Here is a 26,476-nt window from a genome sequence, read left to right as displayed (position 1 = left end):
CATATGTCATTATGTAGATGTACGTAGACGTGGGCTGGAGTACCAGCCTTATGTTGTGGATTTTCCCAGGATTTGCACGCAGCATTTCGCGTTCACATTTATACGGCAAACGGCTAATGCAGTGGAATTCCCTGCCAGCAGACTTGTTCCCTGAACAGTGCAATTTGGACCTTTTCAAGACGATAGTGAATAGGCTTTATTTAGGGGTGATTTGCATTATTTATATTATTTCCATTCATTTAAGGGACAATGTATACGCTTCTATAAAAAGTTTCCGATTGATATTCAAAATTTGCCACTGAGGAGGTTTAAAACTATTGTGGAACAAAAACTTTACACTAAAGGTTGTATAATAAATAATGCAGCTTCTGCTTACTTGCATGACAAAAATCCGTGGTCCGTGATCTGTTTAGCTCATTCATGTAAGCTCAGTAATAAAACAGTATTTAATTTAAACATCTTAGATCGCTAAGATGTTTAAATTAAATACTGTAATGATAAATGTATTCAAATGTATATTTACAAAGAGCAACAGCTAGAGTATCTTGCTCATTCTTCTCGGGGGAATCTGCTTTACGAATGAGCAGTAGAGCTTAATCAGTATGACGATTTCAAACGTAATTTGCTTACCTATTAAATTAAGATTATTTGACTTGGACTTTGACTTCGGTTGCATGCTACATCGTCGACCTCATTATCACTTTCCATCAGATGAGATGGAGTTCCAATGCACACTTATTTTTTTATACAACATAAAATAAAAATGTAAACTGGTAAGCAGTAATATGAGAATAATTGCCTTCCGGTTTTAAAGAGTAGTGAAACTACAGGCATATAGGACTTGTCAACTTTACGTCTCAAGGTGACGGGTGCGGTGACAATGCCCGTCAGATCTTTGCGATGCTCTTAGTAGCACTGTAACTGTTACAGGTGGGGCGTGTCGCTCACCTTCAGGTCCACGACTAGTTCGTCCCGTCATTTGATGTCATTAAAAAAACGTAGGATTGCTAAAAGTGCTGCTTTGTGGTAGATATAGATAAGTCTACCTAGGTTTCAGTACCTGAAACAAAAAAAATAACTTCAGCATAAAATTAAGTATAGGACAGCATGGTGTGCTGCAGCCTAAACTCTTTATTTCTTAGAGGAGATCCGTGCCCTGCAGTGGGTTCTACATTACAACACGCAATGTTAGTGACATAAAAAAAAATTGTACTGGCATGCGACACGCAGTGGCATTTTGAAGTTGATTATTTTTTGTTTTTTATTCTGATACGTATAATTAACTCATGAAATCCAGTGGTCAAAGAATAAATACTGACTTTGTGTTTAACAAAATACCAAAACATTGTTTCCGTGTAATTAAGACCTATTTTTTTTTATAGGTAAGCATTATTACACTTGAAATAGCCACATTGGCTAAACTCTACCGCTCATTCGTAAGGCAGATTCCCCTGAGAAGAATGAGCAAGAAACTCTGGGGGTTGCTCTTTGTAAATAACATTTGTACACATCCAACACTTACAATTTTTGTTTTCAAACATCAGAAATCGAGACTACCTCCATAAGCTAAACGGGTTACTACCACGGATTTTTGTCATCCAAGTACGCAGACGTTCTATAATACCCTTTAGTATAAAGTTTTTGTTTCACTATAGTTTTAAACCTCGTGAATGGCAAATTTTGAATATCAACCGGAATCTTGTTATAGATGCGTATTGAAGCGTTTTGAAGACTACGTGTTAGATAAAGATGTATGGAAAGACGACATGGCTCCAGAATCCACACAAATTTGATTCAAAGTGTATTCCATAGCATTTAAGTTTATTTGAAAAGAGCAATCACTAGAGTTTCTTGCTCGTTCTTCTCAGGGAGGTCAGCGTAGTGAACGAGCAGTAGCTTAAATGTGACGATTTCAAGTGTAAATTTATTTTACCTATGGAATAAATAATCTTTGACTTTGACTTTGACTTTGATACATTACCCCTTAAATGAATGTTTCATTCGTCGTCTCTTGTGATATCTTATGAGAGATCTTGAATAACCATCTCATATTATATTTTTATATGTTACCAAGTGACCAGACGAACAAGTAATGCGCCTGATGGTAACCGACACGTCTGTCTGTCACTCACAGATTTAAATTGCAAAGATCTGAGGGTCACTGCCATAGCGCCAGTCACTTTAACACATAAATTTTAGTTTAGAACATAACATAGAACTTCGTAACTCAAAAACGAACCATAGAAAGTCTTTTCTTCGTATAGTTAAATAACCAATATACATCTCACCGCTGTACATGGATCATTTATTAAAGCAGAAACTAATTCATATAATATCTATTTACTGAATGCCTTGAAGGTACATAAGTTATCACGCAACATATGATCAAGCATTGATTCCAATAAATATATAATTAACCGTTTCAGTTTTCTAAGAAAACTACCTTAGATAACCTAGGCAGTTAATTAACTAACCACGGTTAAATCCCGGATTAAGATAGCGTGTCTGCAAATTATAATATACAGTGATTTCCTTTGACTTAAGTTACGATTGTTATGGAGTTTGGTTAGGCTTAGTGGAACGAGTATATCGTTTCTTAGAACATTAAGTTATTAAGTTTGATTTATGTGTATTACATTTATTAAACCTCAATAGTCAAATGCAATTCAGGACAAAAACAGTTCCAATTTTGGATATAATTTTTTTTTAGAAAAATTTATCCTTTAACAGATTATTAGTAATAATTTTCTATTTATATTAGATACAATAGTTAATTATACCATTTTGAAATCTACTTTAAACACGCATTATTTGAAAATAGTTGGCGAGTGGCCAACTATTTTCAACTTAAACTTGATAAAAATAAATATTTAGCATTGAAAAATAAATCAAAATTCCTTCAATCCAGTCGGATTCGAACCGACGTCTCCTAGCAAACGTGCCAGACGCTATGCCAATTAAGCATAGTGCTTAGTTGGCTTAGCGTCTGACACGGTTTGTTTGATCGAAGGAATAAACCGTGCAATAGTTAGACGTGCTATTTATTGCCTATCTATTAGCACAGTTGACGTAAAATATTGTAACACCAAAAAACCCAAAAAATTCAAAAATTGCTGTTGAGGTGCACAAAAATCTAAAATAAGGTAAAAATAATCCGGTTTAACGACAATAAAACAAACAAGGAAAGATACTGACATATAAAGAGGCTGTATGGTGGAACCTTTGCCTACTCAAATAAATGGCGGAAATTTATTAATAACAAAACTATTTACAATTTTGATTTCGCTATAACTTCATTATAGAGGTACAATTTTTTTTAAGAATAAGTACTAAATAGTACGATTTTGGTACATTTTTGATACTATTATATGTCAGGATTAGTTAAGATGCACACGGCACTCTAAAATCTTAACGTATTTTGTCTTATTTCTCAGAAACTAACCAGCAGATCGAGCTGGAGTTTCCTTTACTTCAGAGTACTATTAAGGTACAAATTGTTGGAATAAGAAGTTTTTATAGTTATTAAATAAATACTGGTAATCCGAGGTACATCCGCCATATTGATAGTCAATACGGCGGGTGTACCTTTGATATTGCGAGAACTTCGTTCTGATCGAGGTACAAATTTTTGAAACAGAGGTACTAAATAGGAGAAATTAGGTGCTTTTTTTCTGGTACCGAATTTGTCAGGATCCGTTAAGGTACACCCGCCATTCTGACTCTCACTTGCAGTGGCACGCAGAGGTTTAAACCGTAAACATCTAAGTACCTCTTATCACCCTGATAATGTATAGGATGAAAAGTCCCATGTGCCCGTAACTTCACCAGCACCCTTCAAAACTAGAACTAGGTGAGGTGGCAGTACTTTCTTGAACCAACTCTTTCACAAGAAGCTCTACTTGTACTTTTTTTATAATATTAAGAGCCGGGACGAACAAGCCGTGCGTCTGATGATACGCGCCTATCCACAGCAGTTGCAGCGCCACTCAGACTTTTAAATGGCAAAGATTTGAGGGGCACCGTCACTGCGCCTGTCGCCCAGAGACATAAGTTCATAAGTCCCATGTGCCCGTAATTTCACCAGCATCCTTCAAAACCGAAACGCAGTAATGCTCACATTACTGATTCGCGGCAGAAATATGTAAGATGGCAGTACTTTCCTGGAGGAACTCTTTCACAAGAAGTTCTCGAACAAGGTTCACAACCCTCGGAAAACGTAAGAAATCCTCAATCCGCAAAATGGCCTAAATCCTAGCCTGAGAGGAGACCCGTGCCCAGTAGTGAGACGTAAACAGGTTGATGATGATGACACAGATACACACACAAAGGTTTCAAACTATGACGCCCCTGATTTTGAATCGGAGGTTAAGAAATATCCTTAAACCAAAATAACAAAGGAAGATAATATTGTCACTATTCGATTCCACACTATCATTACATAAAAGGTTTAAATAATAAAATAAACAGTTAAAACTAACTAAAGAACAAGCAACAATACAGCTGTTAAACGTTATGCAATGGTAATGACATAACTCTAAACGAAAAGTGGGTAAATGATCAATGTCAAGATTTGAATGTCTTTATGCTATTTTTAGTGCCTTTGAAGGAGATTCGAAGTTAATAAATATGTAAGCGGTTAGATATTAACTTTGACCTTTGAAACTGTTTAGAGTTGATCTTCAAACTATATGCACCACAAAACTAACGAAACAAATAGGTTAAACTAGAGGTCCTCAAACTTTTTATCTCATAGACTGCGTGCCAATTTTTTGGTTTTGCGTCGACTTTATTTCAAATTCGTCAACATGTGTTTTTGACAGCTGACACAATTTCTACTTTATGATAAATTTAACTGTATAGTGTTAAGTTGTAGTTTATAAAAAAACAAAATACAAAAACTATGGCCCGAGCACTACGGCACGAAGGCCCGACATCGATTGGGAAATGAAGTTTTCTAAATTTGGTTCTGGTCTAGGTGTTCTGGGAAGTATACTAGGGTGAATTCCGTTGCTCTGTTCTCATAGTATAGAAAATTCCCGAGTTTCGATCTTTGTATTAATAATAATAACAAGCTAGTGGAATAATTTCACAAAATTAACATCATGATAGTACAACATCATAGGGTGATGGTACCAATGATCGATATTTTAAGTGAAATGTGTCTTTAAATTTGAAATAATTTTTTTGTGTTATTAACCGACTACAAAAAAGGAGGACGTTCTTAATTCGACTGTATTCTTTTTGGTATGTATGTTACGCGATAACTCTTTTTTTTTTTTTTTAAATTTGTGAACAGATTTTGATGATTTCTTTTTCGTTACAAAGAGGGTGCCTCAGTTTTGGTCCCATTTAAATTTGAAGAAAATACTCGCTAAGGGTGGCAAACTAGGTGATGAATCTGGTTTTGCGCACTTTCCGGTAATTAATTCCACGAACTTTTGAGGTCAGTTTTTAGTACTATGTACTGAGATTTTTAGACGGATATAATCCTCGACAAATATTATGCCGTAATATGTATTGAAGAAATTATTTATTTCTGTTATTTAAATCAATATTTAAATAATAAAAAAAAATATTATTTAATTATTGAAGTATATTATCGTGTAATTATAAAATATTATTTCACGATACAATACTTGAATATAAAATAATATTGCACGATAAAAAAATCGAATACGTAAATAATAAAAATTGCCACGAAAATTAGATAGGGAACAACTAGTGCGAGAATAACCGATCTAGGTCTTTAGAAATAAAAAAAGGTTGTACTGTTTTTGTCTGTAGTTAGTTTGACTGTCGATTATTTTGTCTAATTTTGTTCTGGCGAGAAACACATTATATTGAAAAGACTGCAATTTTATTATTTCTTACGGTATGCTTCAGACGAGCCTGAAGTTGACATTCAATATGGGTCCCAGGAAAAAGGAATCTGCTACAAGACCATGCAGAGTGAGCCTCCTCGTGTCCCTTGGTTTGACCATGTTAAGTTAAGCAGGGGTCAAATTGTCAACACACGTACGCTTCGATCCGGACACGTTCCATCAAACAATTTTTTGTATTTGATGCGGAAAGTGAATTCACCAAATTGCGAAGTGTGTGGGATTCCTGAGAATGTACATCATTTGCTCATGGAGTGTATTCGGACGGAACCTATCAGGGCGCGGTTATTAGCACAGGCTGGTTTTCGTACATTTAATGTTGGGTGGTTTCAATCTGTTTTATCGGAGACAACATGTCAACCGAGGAGATTTAGTATATATGTTTAGTTAGGTAGTATTTTGATTATCTGTCTGGATTTTTTTATATATTTTCTTGATGTACCGTTTTTCTAACGGGGCTGACATGTTCAATAACGATCAAGGCCCCTAAATAAATAAAGATTTCAAAAAATGTTTCATAAGGTATTATAATAATTATTTAAAAAAAAACTTGAATTTCTCTAAACATCCAACAACGAACCCCAAAAAATCCACTAATTACCTAACCAGTAATCGTCACTCACCAATAATAAACACCCAGTAACTAACAGTTACAATCGTGTTACTATGATAAAAAATAAACCAATTTAATATTCACTAAAATCATACAGTAAGTTTATTATTACAAATGTTCACTTCTATTCCCTTTTCTTCTCCAGTCTTTTCGTTATGCTCGCTCCTCTACAGTTACACAAACATATGAACTCGTATACAACGTACTTAATGAATCATAGTGACAAATAAATAACCAACAACAATCATTGTCTCTTCGATGACCACTAATAGCAGAAAAACCCGCATGACAGAGTTATATACAAGTTAAATTACTAACTGAGGTAATGACGGTCAAACACAATACGTCCTTCATGTTTCAAAAATTTAATTTATAGTGCTTAATACGAGGAATGATAATCTCAGTACTAAAAAAGCGACCTCAAAAGTCATTCATCCCCTAGTTTGCCACCCTTAGAGGAGGAATATTTTCTCCAAATTTAAATGGGACCACTACTGAGGCACCCTCTTTCCAACAAAAAAAAAGGATCATCAAAATCGGTTCACAGCCGGAGTTATCGCGTAACATGCAATAAAAAAAATAAAAAAGAAACATAAAATCGAATTCAGAACCTCCTCCTTTTCTTAAAGTCGGTTAAAATTGAACTGGCTATTCCTGACAGTCAATTAAATTCCGGTTAACATTAGAAATTTACCATTCACGAGGTTTAAAACTATAGTGAATAAGTATTTTTCTTCTTCGATGACAAAAATCCATGGTAGTGACCGCTTTAGCTCTTGCAGGTTGTCTTGATCAATGTTTGAAATAAATATTGTATTTAATAGCAGTAGAGCTCCTAGTGAAGTACTGCCACCTTAGATCATTGCTGGTTTTGAAGGGTGCTGGTGAAATTACAGGCACATGGGACTTGTGAACTTATATCTCAGGGTGACGCGCAGGGGCAGTGCCCCTCAGATCTTTGTGATTTAAAGCTCTGAGTGGTAGTGCAACGGGAATGGATAGGCATGTCGCTTACCATCAGTCCCGTTACTAAGTTATTATAAAAAAAATTAGTTCATTAGTGTGATGACTCTGTAAGATAACGCACTTCATCTCAAGATGTAAAGTGTTAAGTTAAAAACTAACAAAATCGCTAAGTACAATCTTACTATGGTGCATAAAACCAATTCACAAAAGCAGTTGCTTAATTTCTAAATAAATTCCACCGTTCCCACTACTGGGACATATTAGAAAGTGGTGTTAATATAGCAGATTTCTTTTTTACATTAGTTATTTATTATATTTGGTACAAGTAACGTCTTCAGTCAAAGTAATTGAGACAAACGAACACTGGTAAAAAAAACTAGTTAAGTGCTAACTTGATTGTTGAATAGGGTTCTGTAGTAGCTTTAAAGACACTCGGGTTCACGCTTCATATAGTGAGCCACAACTTGAATCAAACTAGTTTTATCAATAATTCGTATTAATATTATATGAAAAAGGTAGATATGCTAGACTATTGGTGAACAGTGGTTGCTTTTGAAAGTAAATAAGGCTAAAGATAACAGCACCATATTTTTCCTAATAACCAAAACTTAACCCAATGTTAGAGAACATTGAAGTTGTTTAATGATATTTCAGCTATGGATCTTTAGGTTAAGTCCCGATAAAGTCGAACACGTTAACTAATTTCAAATAACCGTTTTTAAAAGAGAATTTTGTGCTCTATCGTATGTTATTTAGAATGGATATTTGATCGTTTGTCACTTACCTGCATTTTATTTAGTGGACGGCAGCGTAGCTAAGGCATGCGTAACATCGTGATAGTGTTGCTAATTTAGTGGCTCATCCCCGAAATTTAGGGAAATGGTTATTTGCCCAGCTTTTTGTCTAAATTATTATCGCTTGTTTTATCGATGGCATACAATATAATGCTTGTTTACTGTGCATGATAAACAACAAGCAATCAGCCACAAAGCAGACTTGATCAATGTTTGAAATAAATATGTATTTAGTAGCAGTAGAGCTGAGACCTTACCTATTTCTGCCGCCAAGCAATAATGTGAAAATTACTGCGTTCCGGTTTGGAAAGGTAAGGTGCATAGAACTTGTCAAGTAACTAACAACTGTTATGGACAGGCGTGTCGCTTACTAATAGGCGCACGACTTATTCGTCTCATCACTTGGTATTATAAAAAAAAAACTTGCTTTGCACATTATATTAAAGAACACAATTCAAATTTTACATAGATAACTGATGAAATATTCTTAAGAAACAATATCTTAAAGATATAACGTTTTTCACGTTCTGCCAACGGAACCCAATTGACCTCAAATCGATGCATTGTCATCTTTTTTGCCACAACTCAGTCGACGCAATTAAACGCACATCAAGCATAAAATGAATGCACCTTAAGTCAACGTGTTAAGTGCGATTTTAGTGGTCAATTATTAATGTTAAAGTATTGTACGGCGTGCTTGTATTGTGCTGTCAATAAGATTGATTTTGTTGGAAAGTGATGCATTCATAAAATGTACTTCAAAACTTTAAATAGGTTATTCAATATAGAGTTTCATGATCACTTTTTAATGGCAAATTTGTAGTGGAAGTCGTTAGTGAAATAATTTAAAAACTTTTTTCACTAACAACTGCCACTAGAGTACTAAAAAAAACCGACCTCAAAAGTTCGTAGAATTGTTTGCAAATTTTTATTGAAATCAGGTTATTGAAAGTGCGTGAAACCGGATTCATCCCCTAATTGGCCACTCTTAGAGGTACATGCATACAAAAAATAATAATAATATTTAAAAAACACACTCAAATTGAGAACCTTCTCTATTTTAAAGTCGGTTAAAAATAGAGCTTAATTATCACTTTCTTAATGGCAAATTTACAAAGGAAGTCATTTGTGAAATAATTTAAAAATTTTATTTTTAAGTTTATTGAATGTCACAATGTTTTAGACAAATTCATTCGATGCGAGTGGAGTCGAACCAGCATCTTCAGGCAATCCGTGCCCGATGCTCTTCCAGTTAAGCCACGGAACGAACCAGCAGACCTTACTAACTTTTCTATGTGCTTGTTGTTGTCATTGAAGTAATTTCACAAAAAATACGCAAAGATCTGTCGGTTTTTAACGGTAGCGCCATCTGTGAGAAATTAATTTTTTCACTCCGACCTTTAGAGCTACCACCGCTGACTAGAGAAGTTACTCTAATAATTGTAATTTTTAAATTTATTCAATGTCACGATATTACTTACTTACTAGTATTTACTAGTACTTTGAAAAGAATGTCACGATATTTTAGTACTTTTATTCAAAGACTGTTTGAGAAAAAAATATTATTTTTATTTTGATATTGTACAGGTGAGGTAAAAAAGACAATAAAAGTTTAAATACTAGAAAGTAAAACTAGGATTTTTAAATTATATGAATAAAATTGTGTTCCGCGGCAAGGTGCTCAAGATGATGGCAGCGTTCTCCCTTTGTATTGCTATGCTAATGCGTTGGGCAAAGAAGCTTGGGTTTCCCAGACAGTCTATTCATTTTTTGGATAAAAGTATGTACAGATAAAGGTCACTAAAACCCCACGGGCCAAGGGTTTCGACTCCAAAGGCTGTAAGTAGGTAGTCGGAGACGAGATCTTGGTATTTTTATTACTTTCTATTCTTTCCGCCAGCTCAGCTGTGGAGCCAGCTCTCTTGCTGGTGTGCTGGGGCAAATATGTCGGCACATGTGGCATCCCACACCTGGGCCCAGCGTTAGCTTACACAACGCTTACTTAATTTTTGGACTGTTTTGTTTTTATTTTGTTTTCGTTTCTTTATTCTTTTTTCACAAAGGATTTTGTTTTTTGTTTCTGTTTTTTTTCACAAGTTTCGGGGACTGTATTATTAGTAAAGGCTGTTTACAAAGGAGGTATCGAAATATAATGAACAATATATTAAATGAAGACCTCATTCACAAACACTAAAACTCTAATTCGCTCGGGCGAAATAATAAATTCACCTATTAACAAGTTCTTGTGAAATTATTACGACATTATTCAGGCCGTGTTGCGAAATAACTAGACTTGTTATATGATTGTTTACAATAATATTATATACAGTTAAAGAGGTAGATTCTTTTAGAAATACGAATACAAACCAAGGAGAACATTATGATGAAACCAGAATGGCGGAGAAGGTCCAAATATGAAGTCACTAGCATGAGGTGACCAGTGCACAGCTGTTTCAACAAGTTTCTTACCACAGTATAGGAATAATAATAATAATAATTTTTTAGGTCTCTAAGATTATTACCCATCATAAACAAAAAATATTTTGCAAACATTTTGTTTGAAAATGTTTTAAAAATTAAAAGAGTACAGAATAGGGTTTTTTTATACCAAGCGACACGCCTGAAGCGCCACTCAAAACAGAAATTTAAATCGAAAAGATCGGAGGGGCTCTGCCACTGCGCCCGTCACTCGGAGACATAAGTTGACAAGTTCCATATGCCTGTAATTTCACCAGGTCCCTTATTACTGTCACATTACTGCTTGGCGGCAGAAATAGGCAAGATAGCAATATTTTTCGACGAACTCTTTCACGTGGAGCTCTACGGCTACTAAAAACTTTTTAAAAAGGGTTTGGACTGAGGTCGAATAGAACACGGGGTGTGTCATATCTAGAACGCTGCTCACCGTAAATGTTATACAGGTTGTTGCGAAAGGTTCTCAAAAGCAGTAGGTCACATTGCAACATCGTAAACCGGAAAAGCAGTCAGGTAAACAGCTTGAACAACTGCTAAGGAAGTGATATAGACTACATCTGTATTTCTAGATATTTTTTGGAGGTTAAAAAGAGTGAAATGGACTTTGGTTTAGTTCTTAGGCTTTTTTATATTTACAAACAAACCAACGTTTCAACTAACAACCTATAGTAACGCAGGGTTTGTGCAGATTGGTCAACTTATGTCACAGAGTCCTGTCCTGTCGCAGCGTCAGTGCACCCCAGATCTTTGCGAAAACTCTGAGCGGCACTGTAACTGTTATGAACAGGCGTGTCGCTTACCACCAGGCGCACGACTTGTTCGTCCCATCACTTGATATTATAATAACATCAGTACAAAGTACTAAAAAACCAACATCAAGAGGTGGAATATTTTTTTCAAATTTAAATGGGATCAATGCTGAGGTACCCACATTCCAACAAAAAGAGTCATTTAAACCGGTTCACAATTATTGCGTAACATATATACAAGAAAAATTTCAGACGAATTGGGAACCTCTTTCCCTTCTTTTTGGAAGTCAGTTAAAAAAAGTTTTAGTTTGGGATTTTTTTATGCTTGACATTTGACACATTTGCTTACGTCTCTGATACGAACACATGCCACGACTTTGCTAGCGCTGGCATTTTGTTGTTCTAATTACACTTTTATAAATATTAACGTACCTATATATTTATACGTACGTACCTATATTTATCAAGATACTTATTTTGATTATTATCAGTCGTTTGCCCAAATGTTTTTCTTCGTGTACGTTATTGCAGAGGCCGCCAAGTAAGGGTGCTAGACGAGTACTAGCGAGGTCTTGTATTAGTACGAGTCAGGCAATCCCCGTTCCCGCCGAGACATATATAATGCTGTTCTCAAACAATGTAAGGAAATTATAAAAGACAAAAAAGAGGAAGATTTATAATAAAAAAAGTAAAAAAATATATCACTTAATATTAAAAGTAATATTTGACGTCATCATAACGAATTAATGGAGCCATTTCACAAAAAATAATTGAAGATCAATTCAATAAAGATTTAAAAATACAGTGAATAGCGTTAAAGGTACCTAACTGGGTGACGAAATACTTTCTTAGATTTCTCATAGATGGCGCTACGGCTAAAAAGTCGTTGAAAACCAGATACAAAGATCCCATAAACAAGCCCACAGAGTAATTCGTGACGTCCGCTGGTTCGTTCCGTGGCTTAGTTGGCACGGTTAGTTAGAAGACATCGGTTCGAATCCGGCCGGATCGAAGGAATTTTTTCTAAGTGTTCGATCTTTGTATTAATATTTATTTCAATAAAGATTTTAAAATATTTGACGTGTTATGACAATTTCTAAAAGAAAATGTTACTCGTATTGTTATTCCAGGCACATTAATAGTAATCTGCTGAACTTCTGATAATGTATTTGAATGTATATCGATGTACTGCACTAATTTTCGCGACAAAATTACAAAGAAGACGAAAAAACAAAAGAATACCAAAACACTTTAGGTCTAAATGTTACCGCCATTTTCTTTTTTTTTAAGTAAGCGGTACAGGTAGATATTTTTAATTATTTCAACTATGAACACTGGGCAGGCTGTATGAGTTTTTCTTTTGCCTGTTTACATAATTCATTATAATAGATAGATTTAAAAGTTTACAGAAGCGGACACTAATGGATTTTTATACTTGCAAGTCGCACCGTCCAGTTTTTGAAAGTAACGCAAACATTTCTAAGCATATTGAGTTCTTAGGTTTTCGCGATTGTTACACATAGGAAATGAAACTATTTTTCCGGATTTAAATCGCGTATATTTGTTCTTTCAAACAAACCGACGTTTAGGGCCCTTTACAGGTCCCATGGTCACGGTTGACTGTCTTCAACCAGTTATGTCTAATATTGATGCAAACCACCTTATTTTTTCCACTATAGTTACAATAGTTATTAATTAAATACCTAATTTTACAAAGAAAACATTCCAATTTACGCTACATTAATAAACAAATAGAAAAATAGTTTCATTTCCTATTTCTAAGCATGTTCGAGAAAATTTAGTTTTCTCACAATTTGTTATTTTAAGTCAAGAATTAAAAGAGACGAAACTATGAATCAGTATGGATAATTATCACATATATATCGGATAATTTATCATGATAAGGATCTGCATCGCAATTTGAATGTAGAGCCCGTAGATAAAGTGATAAAAAAGTACGCCGAAGCTCACGAACATAGGCTTCATCATCACGTGAACATCAGTACTATACAGCTATTAGACAATATGAATATAGCGAGTGAAGAACTAAACCTTATTGAGGAAGTGCAGTTAAATAACAGTGAATAAAATGAACATTATTGCCAGTGTTAATTAGAAGGAACACACAAAGTTAACTGCCTCTGTGGCCGAACGGTTACCATGCCGGACTGCCACGCGGAGGTCCCAGGTGCGATTCCCGGTTCGGGAGAAATATTTGTATGGCCTACATTTATTTCTCTCGTGAGTTTGGGTGTAATTTGTGGTTGTCTATGTGTGTGTCCATGGCACCCGCGACACAGGGTTTCCCTAGTGCGGGGCTATGTTGAGTGTGTGCGTTATTATATTACTATATTATATTAAAGTGTCTCCCCTTGACTAGTTGTAAACCCCTTTACGAAAACTAATATTAAAAGATATTTTTTTTATACAAATTTCTCGATATACAAATTTCTTTCCTAAGTTCATAATCATTTCTAAAGTTTAAAAGCTTTTAAACTGTGTATAATGTAACTGTATATTTTGTATGTATGTAGTTACATTAAAAATATTTTAATTGAAAACTTATGTTGCAAAATTAGAAGACAACGTGTTAGATAAAGATGTATGGAAAGACGATATGGTTCTAGGTTCCACACAAATTTGATTCAAAGTATATTCCATCCATAGCATTTAAGATTATTTGAAAAGAGCAATCCCTAGAGTTTCTTGCTTGTTCTTCTCAGGAAAGTCAGCACAGTGAACGAGCAGTAACTTAAAAGTGACGTTTTCTAGTGTAAATTAATTTTACCTATGGAATAAATCATTTTTTGACTTTGACTTTATATAGTAGAAAAAAGAAAGTAAAAAAGAAAGTGTAATGTAGTGTAGCCGTGGTAGTCTAATAGTTTGACCTATCACCTCTCAAATAAAGTATTTTGAATTTTATCTGTGATATTTTTTATAACGCACACAGTCATATCTCCGCACTAGGGAAACCCTGTGTCGCGGGTGCCATGGGCGCACACATAGACAACCACAAATTACACCCAAACTCACGAGAGAAATAAATGTAGGCCATACAAATATTTCTCCCGAACCGGGAATCGCACATGGGACCTCCGCGTGGCAGTCCGGTAACCGTTTGGCCACGGAGGCAGTTTAATTAATGTGTTGGTAATGATGATATTTTGGAACCCTGCTTGAATACACAAATCAGACTGGATGTGATTATCAGTTATTCGAATACCTTCATCTCTTTCAAAGATCATTACCATATCACCAAATGACCAATGAGACGCAAAAGTCATTACCCTCTTTCCTTGACGTTTGTAAGAATGTCATAAAATTATACATTTTAATCGAGAGCGTCTAAAACGATTAAGGCCGACTTGCGAAATTGTACTCGGACAGCTCGCTTGCATGGTAGTTATTATAATTCTGATTATACAAAAATACTTTATAAAAAAAACGCGACGTCGTCATCACCGGAGGATTGTTTACGCTGAGATTTTACAAAAACTGCCGAAGCAAAAACAAAGAAGAATAATGTGTTTTGAAGCTGTTTTTTCTAAATTTCAAACCGTCGTTTCTTAAGTTCAAGGCAGAAAATCACGAACATCGTTTGTCTGGTCTCGTAGCGCAGGTACTACTCATGTAACTCCCATCCGTAGCTGAATTTTATTTCTATAATAATATCAATGCACCTGATAGGAATCAATTACTAGGTACTGCCACAGGGAAAGACATGAGTGATTATCCTCACAAATTCTGACAATCACATCGTTCTAGCTCAGTCAAACATTAGAGAAACATAATTATAACGTATTTCTAATGTTATTACAACAAACCGAAGAGAAAGATGTTTGGGCATCTGAAAAGAACGTAGCTTTTGAATTAGGAGAAGAATTACAACATGCCAGATCGATACCTCCAATGAACACTAGGCCAACTTTATTTGCAAACAGCCACATTTATTTACTAATATTAATTTATGCTCCCAGATTTTTGTGAAGAAAAGAAACAAAAAACAAAATTCGAAACAAAAAACAAACAAACGAATTTTGTGAGAAAAAGAATAAAGAAACAAAAAACAAAATAAAAACAGAACAGATTCAAAAATTCTACGAAGACAAGATGATCACATCAATTACCAGTAATGGAATAAACCTAAATCAAATTATACAGGGAGGGCAAAGAATTGACCAAGATAAAGAGGAAAAGACAAATGAGCTAAATAGACAAGAAATGTAACAGTTAAACCACCTGATTTGTACCTACAAAGGAACATGGCCAAGAAAAAGACGAAAAGAACGAACTAAGCGAAATCGACAAAAATATTATAGATCAAAATACTAGTGGGGCATCTTGTTGCGAGATGGGTGGACGACATCGTCAAAGTTGCGAGCCGTGAGTAAAAAAAAAGTAGAGAAAAGATGAAGAAAAAGGAGAAAAAAGCCTGTAACAAAAACAATGGTATAAAAACACTCCCTACAGATTAGACATAAACGTAAGTGAACTTACCACAAAAGAGCCTGTATTCGCATGAAATATATTACTGCGTTTTAAGCAAGACTGAAGGACACGTCTTTTCTTCTCGAGAATTTTGATGTGACGATGAAACGAAGCGAAGTAAGAATGACGAACAAAAGAATTAGAGAAAGATTCAAATATTCGAAAATGCGTGGACAGGAACTAGAGACAGAAATGATAAAAAAGTGGGACGACGATAAAAGAGATCGCATCCTCACAAGGATAATGATACAAACTACAGGAGCCTCAGCAGTAGGTGAAGTCGGGCTGTGGATTGTAATGGTGATGATAAATACCAGTAATAAAAAAAATAACAACCAAATTAAATGTAAAGCTATTTCACATTTGATTCCTTAACAAGCATTCAAACTACTGTTGAACAGCAACATTGAAATCTTACCATTCTACCACAACCTTAGGGATGTAATAAAAAAAGTCAAGTAATTTATTCAACTCCTACCGACAAGCACAATAATCAACCGCTGACCGCAATAGAATGTAAATATAAGAATAAATAAATGATATATAAGAACGTCATCATCGTCAAACATCGAGGCCGCGTTGCGAAATTCAACGGACACCTTGCACCGAAACCGGAAAGCTGTTAGAGAATCAAATTAGAACTTGGAATTGATGCGTATGGCAATTGAGATATAGTTAAGGTGTCCTCAGACTGACTACTGTCTTTGTGTCGATAACTACTTCATCAATATTGCTGGGCAAAGTTCTTTTTTATGCCAGATTTGCCTTTCTATTAAATCGCATTGAAATAAATCGATGCAAAAAATCGTTAGGTCGTATGCACTTGAATCGATCTTCATAAAAATTATATCTTAGTACTGAGAATCCATAAGGTTCATTCACAGTGCAGGCAGTGTCTTCCCTTTCATAATGCCGAAGCGGCTACGAGCGGGTAGATCCACACGTTGAAATCGCAACCGGATGCCAGACGCTAGACCAAGCACTGTGAAAGTTACAGGCGGACCGACCCAATATCGTGAACGCAACGAGCGTCTACGTATGAATAAGGCCGTAGGATTACAAGGTGGGTTATACCAAATCCCGTGTTCGCCGTTTCCGCCCACGATTTTGGGCAGAAATGGGTTAAAATCCGGGCGGGTTGATTAAATTTTAACCCACTGCCCATCATTGGTTGCAGTGCCACTGCATCCAATGATGGGATAATAAAATGCACTGAGACATAAAATTTTCAAGTCCCTTGTGCCTGTAGTTCACCAGCACCCTTGCTCTTTAAAACTGGATCGCAGTAATGATCACACTGCTGATTGGCGGCAAAAGTACGTCTCTGGATGAACTATTTCTCAAGGCACTTTAGTGCCATTGAAACTGAGTACTTTTTTGTGCAATGTTGTACACACCTGCAATTACTGAGGTACTTAAGGAACTAACGACGATTAAGAGATAATTTTAGAATTGCATATTATATACCTTGTTCGCGTGTTTGTATACATAATTTGTAAAATTAGAAGAATTTCGTAAGGTTCGAGCGTGAAGGTTAAATTTGTAGGCACTCTCTAAATTTTAATCAAACACTTGAAATTGTGAAACTTATTTAAACTTATTAAGCAATATTGAGAACTGGTCTCCTTAAGGAAAGTGTAGAGTTCATATTCCTGTAGCTGACGTCGCTGACCCAACGATTAGCACTGTGGAGTAGATTACCGTTAGAACTAATTTCAGAACCCATTACTAAATCGGAAATGAATTTCTTACAGATACCATAGTCACGACACATTGGTTTTTTTAAACCAATATACGCGATTCAAATCTAAGAGAATACTTTCATTTTCAATCTGCAGCGAAATTCTAAGAACTCAATACACTACTCAATTTGGTCTGGTTTGGGAATTTCGGATAGTGCATTGGAGTTAAATTCATTGCTCTGGTAGTAATAACACACGTTTCAGTTTACGACTGGATAATTGGTTGTATTTCTCACTTTCAACAATATGCTGCCAAAGGATTCTCTGTTATTTTGGTCATCACAGGCCTATTGTAATTACTGATGACTAATGCATGCCAACAAATCATGACTCCATCACGTCGTATATCATATTGCACTAGGGTTACAGAGTCGTGATCTCCACTCAAAACTTGTTTCGCCTATCGCTTACCAGTTCTTCGACAGATATTTACCGACAACTTCGAGGTTATTTGTGATGGGTAAAGTAGAGGGGAAAAAGATATTGCGGAAGAAGTGTTCGTCATTGTTGCAACAAAGTAACAGTCCTCACCGGTTCAGTTTCAAACTAAGAACGACAGCAAAATAACTGTCAAAAAATTTCAGCAATAAGCACCCGACTAAAAAGGAGCTCTAAACATTTTTCTTTTTATGATATCGTGAACCTGGTGGTAAGCGACACGTCTATTACCCATAACAGTTGCCTTTAAATCTCAAAGGTCTGATGGGCACTGCCTCTACACCCATCTTCTGACATAAAGTTGACAAGTCCCTTCCCTTGACGAATTCTTTCACAAGAACCTCTACTGTTATTAAATATCACAATAATATAACATGAAAGATCTCTTTAATGTTCTTCTTTCTACGTATGTATTTTTTTATTCACAACTATCCTTGATCTAAGAAGCATTGTGGAATTATTTTTTCTGCTCAAATGCTACGACCTAGGTCAAATCTCACAAATGAATATTGTTTTTCAATGGCAACCTTCTAGAATAAGTAATTCTTTCTGGCAAGGCCTTTATGTTTTTTGTTGACAATATTATGTTTACGGAAAAATAGTATTACATATTGTCATTCCTTGCTGTCATTGATACGCAGACGATGGTTCGAATCCCTGTGGTGACAGGTACGCGACTTTAATTTTACGCACACTTGTAACACTACGAAGGAAAATATCATGACGAAGAAGTTCACAACAGCTAGATGATTATCCAAACATCTAAGTCGAGCATTTGGGCAGGGATTTTAGTACATTACACTGGCCCAACGAGAGAATTTTGGGAATTGGAAAGACGTTTCGGCGTCGGGAAGTGAGCGTGTCTTACAGCAGCTGCGCCACCGAAGAAGAAATTAGGTAGTGGACCTTAGAGTCAACGGCTTAGCGGTGGCAACCGTTAGTTGTGCAATGCATAACGGGAAGTGAGCGTGCCTACAACTCGGGTACGTATCTGGAAAGTAGGGAGGATACTGTAGTCAGTAACAACGGTCTGTGACAACCCTGTACACTGGCTTATCTGAGGTCAGAACCTGAACACACAGGTTGTAGTGCCCTTCTCGAATACCCTAAGGGTTGATAGGGAGGGTCACTATAATCAAAACTTATGTAGAAAGGTACGGGGTCCGCTAGTTAAGTAATGCACAAAGGGAGGTAAGAGTGGCAACAGCTCCGGTACCTATCAGGACAATAGGGAAGGGGCTGTACGTGCACTCGGGGTCTCTCACTCAAGGTACTTTTGAGAATTTAATTAGGTCTGTGTAAACGGGCTGATCTGGTGTCAGTTTATTTATTCTCGTTCTCCGTCGGACATTCGTCCGTAACAATTGCTGTCAAATAAGTAACACTCGACCAAATCAAAAGATGACATCAAGTATGAATCTTCATTCGCAACATGCATCTTTTGATTGGGTTGAGTATTACTTATTTCTTAGTAATAGTTTCTGACGGATGACGAACAGAGTACGGGAGTAAACTCCCTGGACTCATAATATGGAAGTGAGTGATGGAGTGATGGAACCTTCACGTGAATAAGAAAGACTCAATGGTACAAGGACCCAGAAATCGAGACCAGGATGACCTTCATAAAGGAAGCTTTCTTCTATGAAATAGTACATCTACACCTTTACAAACAAGGCTAGTGTAAGCTTAAAAACCTCGTCGGATAAAAGACTCGTGGCGAGCAGTGGCACGCACACGGACAGATACAGTAAAGCAAAAACACGTGATAATCGTACGATAGTATTTCGACAGCTTGAAAAGCGAATTGAAACATTTTAATTGCAATACGAGTGGCGCAAGCGAGAACCTGTTCAACGAAAGTGAGCGTTTGGCTTCCTTGAGCCGCTGCGTACGCGCAGGTGATAGCCCAGTTGGTGGAACGTTTCAACTTCCAAGCAGAAAGGTTTGCGTTCGATTCCTGGCAGTGCCCATAAGGTGTTTTATACTTTTGTGTGATTTACGCATCACTTCCATGTATATTGGTTCCTGATACCAATATTAACGGTTTCGTAATTTAACTTAGTTAACTCTCATAGTACAATGGAATTTCCTAGATTGAAGCCGGGTAATTATATGGAGATCCGATGACATTACAATAAGATGATATAAACCTGTCGTACTAATATCCAATGTCACTTGTCTATTATAAGATTGTGTAAATATACTGCGGCCGCAGCGTAACATGCAATGCGTGTACAATAAACCCTTGATAAACCTCCCAGTGACACATTTATTCCAGTTATTAACGCTATGTTGCCATTATTAAAATTTATTTTTCATTCGTTCTTTCGTTTGTTTGGTAATTAATTATTCTTATACATTTTGACGAAGAGGGATAACGATATGAAACGACGTGAAAGCGATGAAACAAAAATTTTTTTACGAATTTCAATTTTTACATATTTTGCATTGTATTACTTATTATTTACGTATTTCTAATTACTCTCATACATCAACTTGTTTTTGTTGTTTCTTTTTATCTCGTTTGCGTTCAATTTTTACATTGACAAAAGTACTGAGCAGAACTATCAAAATGTTTTAAAATCAATTGTGACCTTGCGGCCATGGTTGGTACTGCGATATTCTTTTGCAGCCATTGGTCGCGGCGCTCGCGATGCGACAAAAATTTGACGTCACGGTGTTCGCCATTGTGATAAAATTTTAAAATGCCGTTTATCAGTCGAATTTGACAGTTAAATGTGGATATATAATAGCTTTATGTGATTTAGTCATATTTGGTGTTAATATCGGTTGCTTTAAAAGTGACTAAAAAATAACAATTAATTCAATTCCTATAGTACTGCCTCCGTGGCCGAACGGTTACCATGCCGGACTGCCATGCAGAGGCCCTGGTTTCGATTCCCAGGCCGGGAGAAATATGTGTATGGCCTACATTTATTTCTCTCGTGAGTTTGGGTGTCATTTGTGGTTGTCTATGTGTGTGTCCATGGCACCCGCGACACAGGGTTTCCCTAGTGCGGGGCTATGTTGAGTGTGTGCGTTATTATTATTATTATTATTATTACTTCTCAGTATATTCAATCGATATCTAAATTTAAATTCTCTATATATTTTAAGTTGTCAAAATTTTTTTTTTTTTCAAAGATCTGTGGGGCTCTGCCTCTGTGCCCGTTACCCTAAGACATAAGTTGCCTTTACTATGTACTATGTACCTGTAATTTCACTGCTGACATTACTGCTTGGTGGCAGAAATAGGTAAGGTGGCAGTACTGCCCTGGAAGAACTTTTTCACAAGAAGTTCTACTGCAACTAAAGAAAACCGGCATGTCGAAGACTTACAGCTCGCATCCTCTCCTTAAAAAAGACCCATACGTATCGGTGGAACGTACAATGGCTTAGTAACTAAATCAATTAATAATTGCCTAGAATGGAAGAAATAAAATTACATCTCTATTGTACAGAGAGTTTCATTTTCAAATAGCTCGCTAATGTTAAACGCAAAACGACACACTTATTTCGCTGCGTTTGCGCATAAGAAGCCAAGCGCTCACTTTCGTTGACCGGTTCTCTTGCACCATACGCATATCGACCTATGTTATGTACCACACCCGAACGCGGGTCTTCTGTGAGAGGGTTGATTCCCGGGCCGGAGAAATATTTGTATGGCCTACGTTTATTTCTCTCGTGAGTTTGGGTGTAATTTGGGGTTGTCTATGTGTGTGTCTATGGCACCCGCGGCATAGGGTTTCCCTAGTGCGGGAATATGTTGAGTTTGTGCGTTACTTACTTACTTACTCTTTTGTTCGAAAGAGCAGTCATGTCAAGAAATGGCAAATTTTGAATGTCAACCGGAATCTTATTGTATTACGCATTACGTCTTAAATGAACTTGCGACTTTGACTGTATGTTTTTTTTTTACTGTAAGTTACGCCATAACTCCGGCACCATTTGTGAACCAATTTTGATGCTCCTTTTTTTGTTGGAGAGAGGGTACCTCAATAGTAGTCCTATATAAATTTAAAGACGAAATATGTCGTCTGTAAGGGTGGCAAACCAGAGGATGAACGAGTTTTGAGGTCGGTTTTTTAGTACTCTGTACTGAGATTGTTATTAAAAAATGGACTTCTATAGTTCATGGAATTACATCTATATGCGGAATTTTATTGAAATCGGTCATATTTAAGGCTCAAAGTCACTCAGCGGGCAATGGAGATCGCGATACTCGGTATTTTCCTATGTGACAGAATCAGAAATGAGGAAATCCATAGGAGAACTAAGGTAACCGACATAGCTCGAAGAATTGCTCAGCTGAAGTAGCAGTGGGCGGGGCACATAGCTAGGAGAATCGATGGTCATTGAAGCGGAAAGGTTCTTCATTGGCGACCCCCAGTAGGCCCCCACCAGGTGGACCAATGATCTGGTAAAGGTCGCGTTTTCTTTCTTTAAATTTCAACAAAAAAATAATCATCGAAATCGGTTCATAAATGTCGGAACAACCGCGTAATATATACACAAAAAAGTACAGTCTAATTGAGAACCTCCTCCTTTTTGAAATCGGTTAATAAATTGAAATAAACAACAGAACTCCATATGAGTTGGGTTTTGTGACCTTTCTTTAGATACGCAGAATTCTACACGAAATTACCTTCAACGGTAATAAGTTTTAAACAATAACACACGTGTATAGCAGTGGAACGTATATGGATTGAACCAGTTATCGCTCTTTCCTGTATGTTATTTTTAAACGAAAAAGTTGAACTCACAAGTTATAAACCAACAATAAGTTTACAAAAGAAAGGTTACCGTTTAGCCATTCACGGTTTGCCAACTAGGTTAACTTCATGGTTAATTTTAACTGCCATTTAGTTCATTGTTAACTTGAAAGCGAGTTACGGTAGGCAAATAATTGTTTGAGTTAGAATTATGGTTCTGGTAATAGTTAAAGCGTTTCAATATCATCATATGTTCCGATGCTGGATACGGGTTCCACCACGTTGATAGACTCCTATGTAGGAGGTTTTGGGCTCGGTTCCCGCAAAGTGTCTTTTAGAAACGCGTTTAGTTTTCTAAATATCACTTGCTTAAACGTTGAGGGTAACTCCGTAATGAAACAAGCATCTCGAAGAAGGAACACATAGCTCTTTAAAATGTCTTCAAAGATCAATTAAGACGAGTCACTGGAGAAGAAGCGGTAAAAACTGTTTTGATCAAATGGTGTAGGTAACGGTCTTCCAAAAAATTTACGATACACCTGAGGATATTATCTAAAGAATGTTCTAACTTGTTACTCGATAGGATGTACTTTATCGGAACATATAAAATCCCGAAGTCTAAACGAATTATTTAAGAACAAAAAATCTAACTTTCGACATAATTTTTATTTCTTCATTTTTTATAATATCAAGTGACGGGAAGAACAAGTCGTGCGCCTGATGGTAAGCTACACGCCTGTCTATAACAGTTGCAGTGCAACTCAGAGCTTTAAATTGCAAAGATCTGAGGGGCACTGCCACTACGCCCGTCACCCCGAGACATGCGTTGACAAGTCACATGTGCCTGTAATTTCACCAGCACCCTACTGCTAACATTACTGCTTGGCAGCAGAAATAGGTAAGGTGGCAGTACTTCCCCAGACGAACTCTTTCACAAGGAGCTCTACTGCTTACAAACTTCTCTTTAACTACAGAGAACTTGCTAAATGTTGTGTTTCAAATGAAGCCCTGTTAGTTAATAAATTCACATTTAACAAAATTGCCCAGCGGTCGGGTATCGGGTGCTTGTCGACGTCGGATCTGTGTCATATTTTCTCCGCGTGTTCTTATTTGATTACGGGACGGGAGGGGTGACGCCCACACCCACCTCCTAAAACCTAGGCTCGGGTTGAAATACCTCGCCTTAAGATTTAAATTCAACTATATTATTACTTAGTTTAAAAGTCTTTAAATAGACTGCGGACCCAAGGAGAGCATGCACAGTTGGCGTTATAGCTCTGAGAGCGCATGTACTTGTGGTGTCTCTCCCTAGACTATGGCACATCTTTTGTCTTGTCCTGCGTGCTCCTGCACATACGAGGATCTGTACAACGTCACTGATAATGCTGTGTCAGTCGCTGTACTGGTCCTCGCAAATATAAACGTTAGAGTCGACACTCTAAGAAGAAGTAAATGTTTGTCACTATACACTACTAGTATATTATATTTGTTTTTTTCCAAACAAAGCAGCCTTTCGGGCTATTAACAAGTATTATCGTCAGCCGTGACCATTCGCGACTTACATATGAATAACTAGTTAAAGTAAACCACACGTTAGTTAGACACAAAAACTTAAGAATCGATTATAAATCGAATAATCAAACGCTTTAAGTTTTTTATTGAATGTCAGGATGTTTTACAATTAGTTTTTGTCAACTCCTAGCAAACCGTGTCAGGCGCTATGCCAACTAAGCCACCACAACCTTAATTACAAAAAAACTTAATTACAATTAAAAGCGATGGCTCCAGCCAGTGCTGGTAGCTGTAAAGGCACCTAACTGGGTTTATTTATTTATTTATTTCATACAAACAAGGCATACAAGAGATCGCAGTTTGTTGGCGAAGTTACACTCCGAATCACAAAACTGTAGTATACCTAGTACGAGTACATTTAACAAAACCAGTGCAGAATTTACTAAATTTACATGCTTTCAAGAAGTATAAGTTTTAATTTTTTCTTCAATGTGAATTTATTTAACAATTCTCTGCCTCACAAAAAATCGAATTTATTAAATATAATTGGCAAGAGACGTCTATTCGTTCTTTTACCATAATAGTTATTAACTCATGGACATACATATTTATTTTCACGGGTGAAGAAATACTTTTATGGAATTCTCACAGATGGCGCTGAAATGTCCCTAAAAACCAAAAACAAGCGCTAGGAAAAATTCGTGAGGTCCACTAATTCGTTCCGTGACATAACGTCTGACACGGTTTGCTATGAGACGTCGCGTCGTTTCCAATCCGGCCGGATCGATGGAATTTATCTCTAAGTGTTCGGTCTTTGTATTAATAATTAAAACACTTTAAGATTTTTTGTATATTGACTTCAATATCTCAACTGTTATTATATACAATTATTAGTTATTAATTGCCGTTCTTGTCAGTTACGCTTGCGATGATGACTGCGCCAAAAAACTCTGGGCAAAATTGATGCTATAAATTTTTTGATAGTTCCCTCAGTTCACATACTAAGGCCTCCGGTTACCAATACCCTGGCAGCTGAAGAATAAATGTTTCCTAACACAGGCCCTTACAAGCCTAAATGAAAACATCCGCCCCTGTACCCTTTAAAATGAACGAATAAAACCATTGACTTACAATTATATGGACGTCGGGTCCGCGCAAAAAAGTGTCCGAACTTATAGGGCGTTAAAATCGTATACAGAGCGTCATTCACGCTTCAGTCTTCGTTTGTTTCTTCTGACAGCGAAGTAAGCAAAATTAGACAGTACTACGATGACATTACAATTTAAATTCAACGTTTTAGCTTTTTCATATTCCTTTACATGTCACTACGTTTAAATAGGTTGACTTGGGACATTTTTTTCGTGGTTTTTGTATTAGACCCGTCGTCCATTTATTTGTAAGTCAATGAATAAAACCTTTTATTATTTTTATTTTTTTTAAATGGCTTCGGTTAATTCAGCATAACAGTGAAAGCGTTGAATCAATTAATTTGGAAAATATAAAGAAAAATTGAGGAATTAAATTTTTATTGAATTGATGTTCAATTATTTTTTGTGAAATTACTCCACTAGTTTGTTATAAATATTAATACAAAGATTTTTAAAGATTTTAGATTCGATCTTTGTATTAATAATTATAAAAAATTGAGGATTTAAACTGATTTCTATACGGTATGAAAACACGGTTCCTAAAAATTTTAACCATAGAAAAAAAAACACAAACTTACCTCGAAATTTTACAAGAAAACCCGCAGTGTTCAATAGTTACTTTATATAAACCAATGATTTTTTAATATCAACTGAACTAAACAGTATACGTATATTATACGATATACATTTTTCAAATGGCTTTAACTTAGTTAATAAAAAAATATATTCTGAAATAAAAACGGGAAAATTTGAAACGGGAATATATAATAGTTTAAACGATGGTAAGCGTATAATTCAATAAAAATATTTTGGAGCATATTATATTAAAATAAAATTATCATTTCCTAAGTTTAAAACTTACATTAAAAGTATTCTAGTTGAGAAAGACGACATGGCTCTAGATTCCACACAAAAATTTAAGTTTATTTGACAAGAGCAATCCCTAGAGTTTCTTGC

This window comes from Hyposmocoma kahamanoa, unplaced genomic scaffold, assembly GCF_003589595.1.
Source record: "Hyposmocoma kahamanoa isolate Upper Pololo Valley unplaced genomic scaffold, ASM358959v1 170, whole genome shotgun sequence".
Lineage (NCBI taxonomy): Eukaryota > Metazoa > Arthropoda > Insecta > Lepidoptera > Cosmopterigidae > Hyposmocoma > Hyposmocoma kahamanoa.
This window is presented reverse-complemented; position numbering follows the sequence as displayed.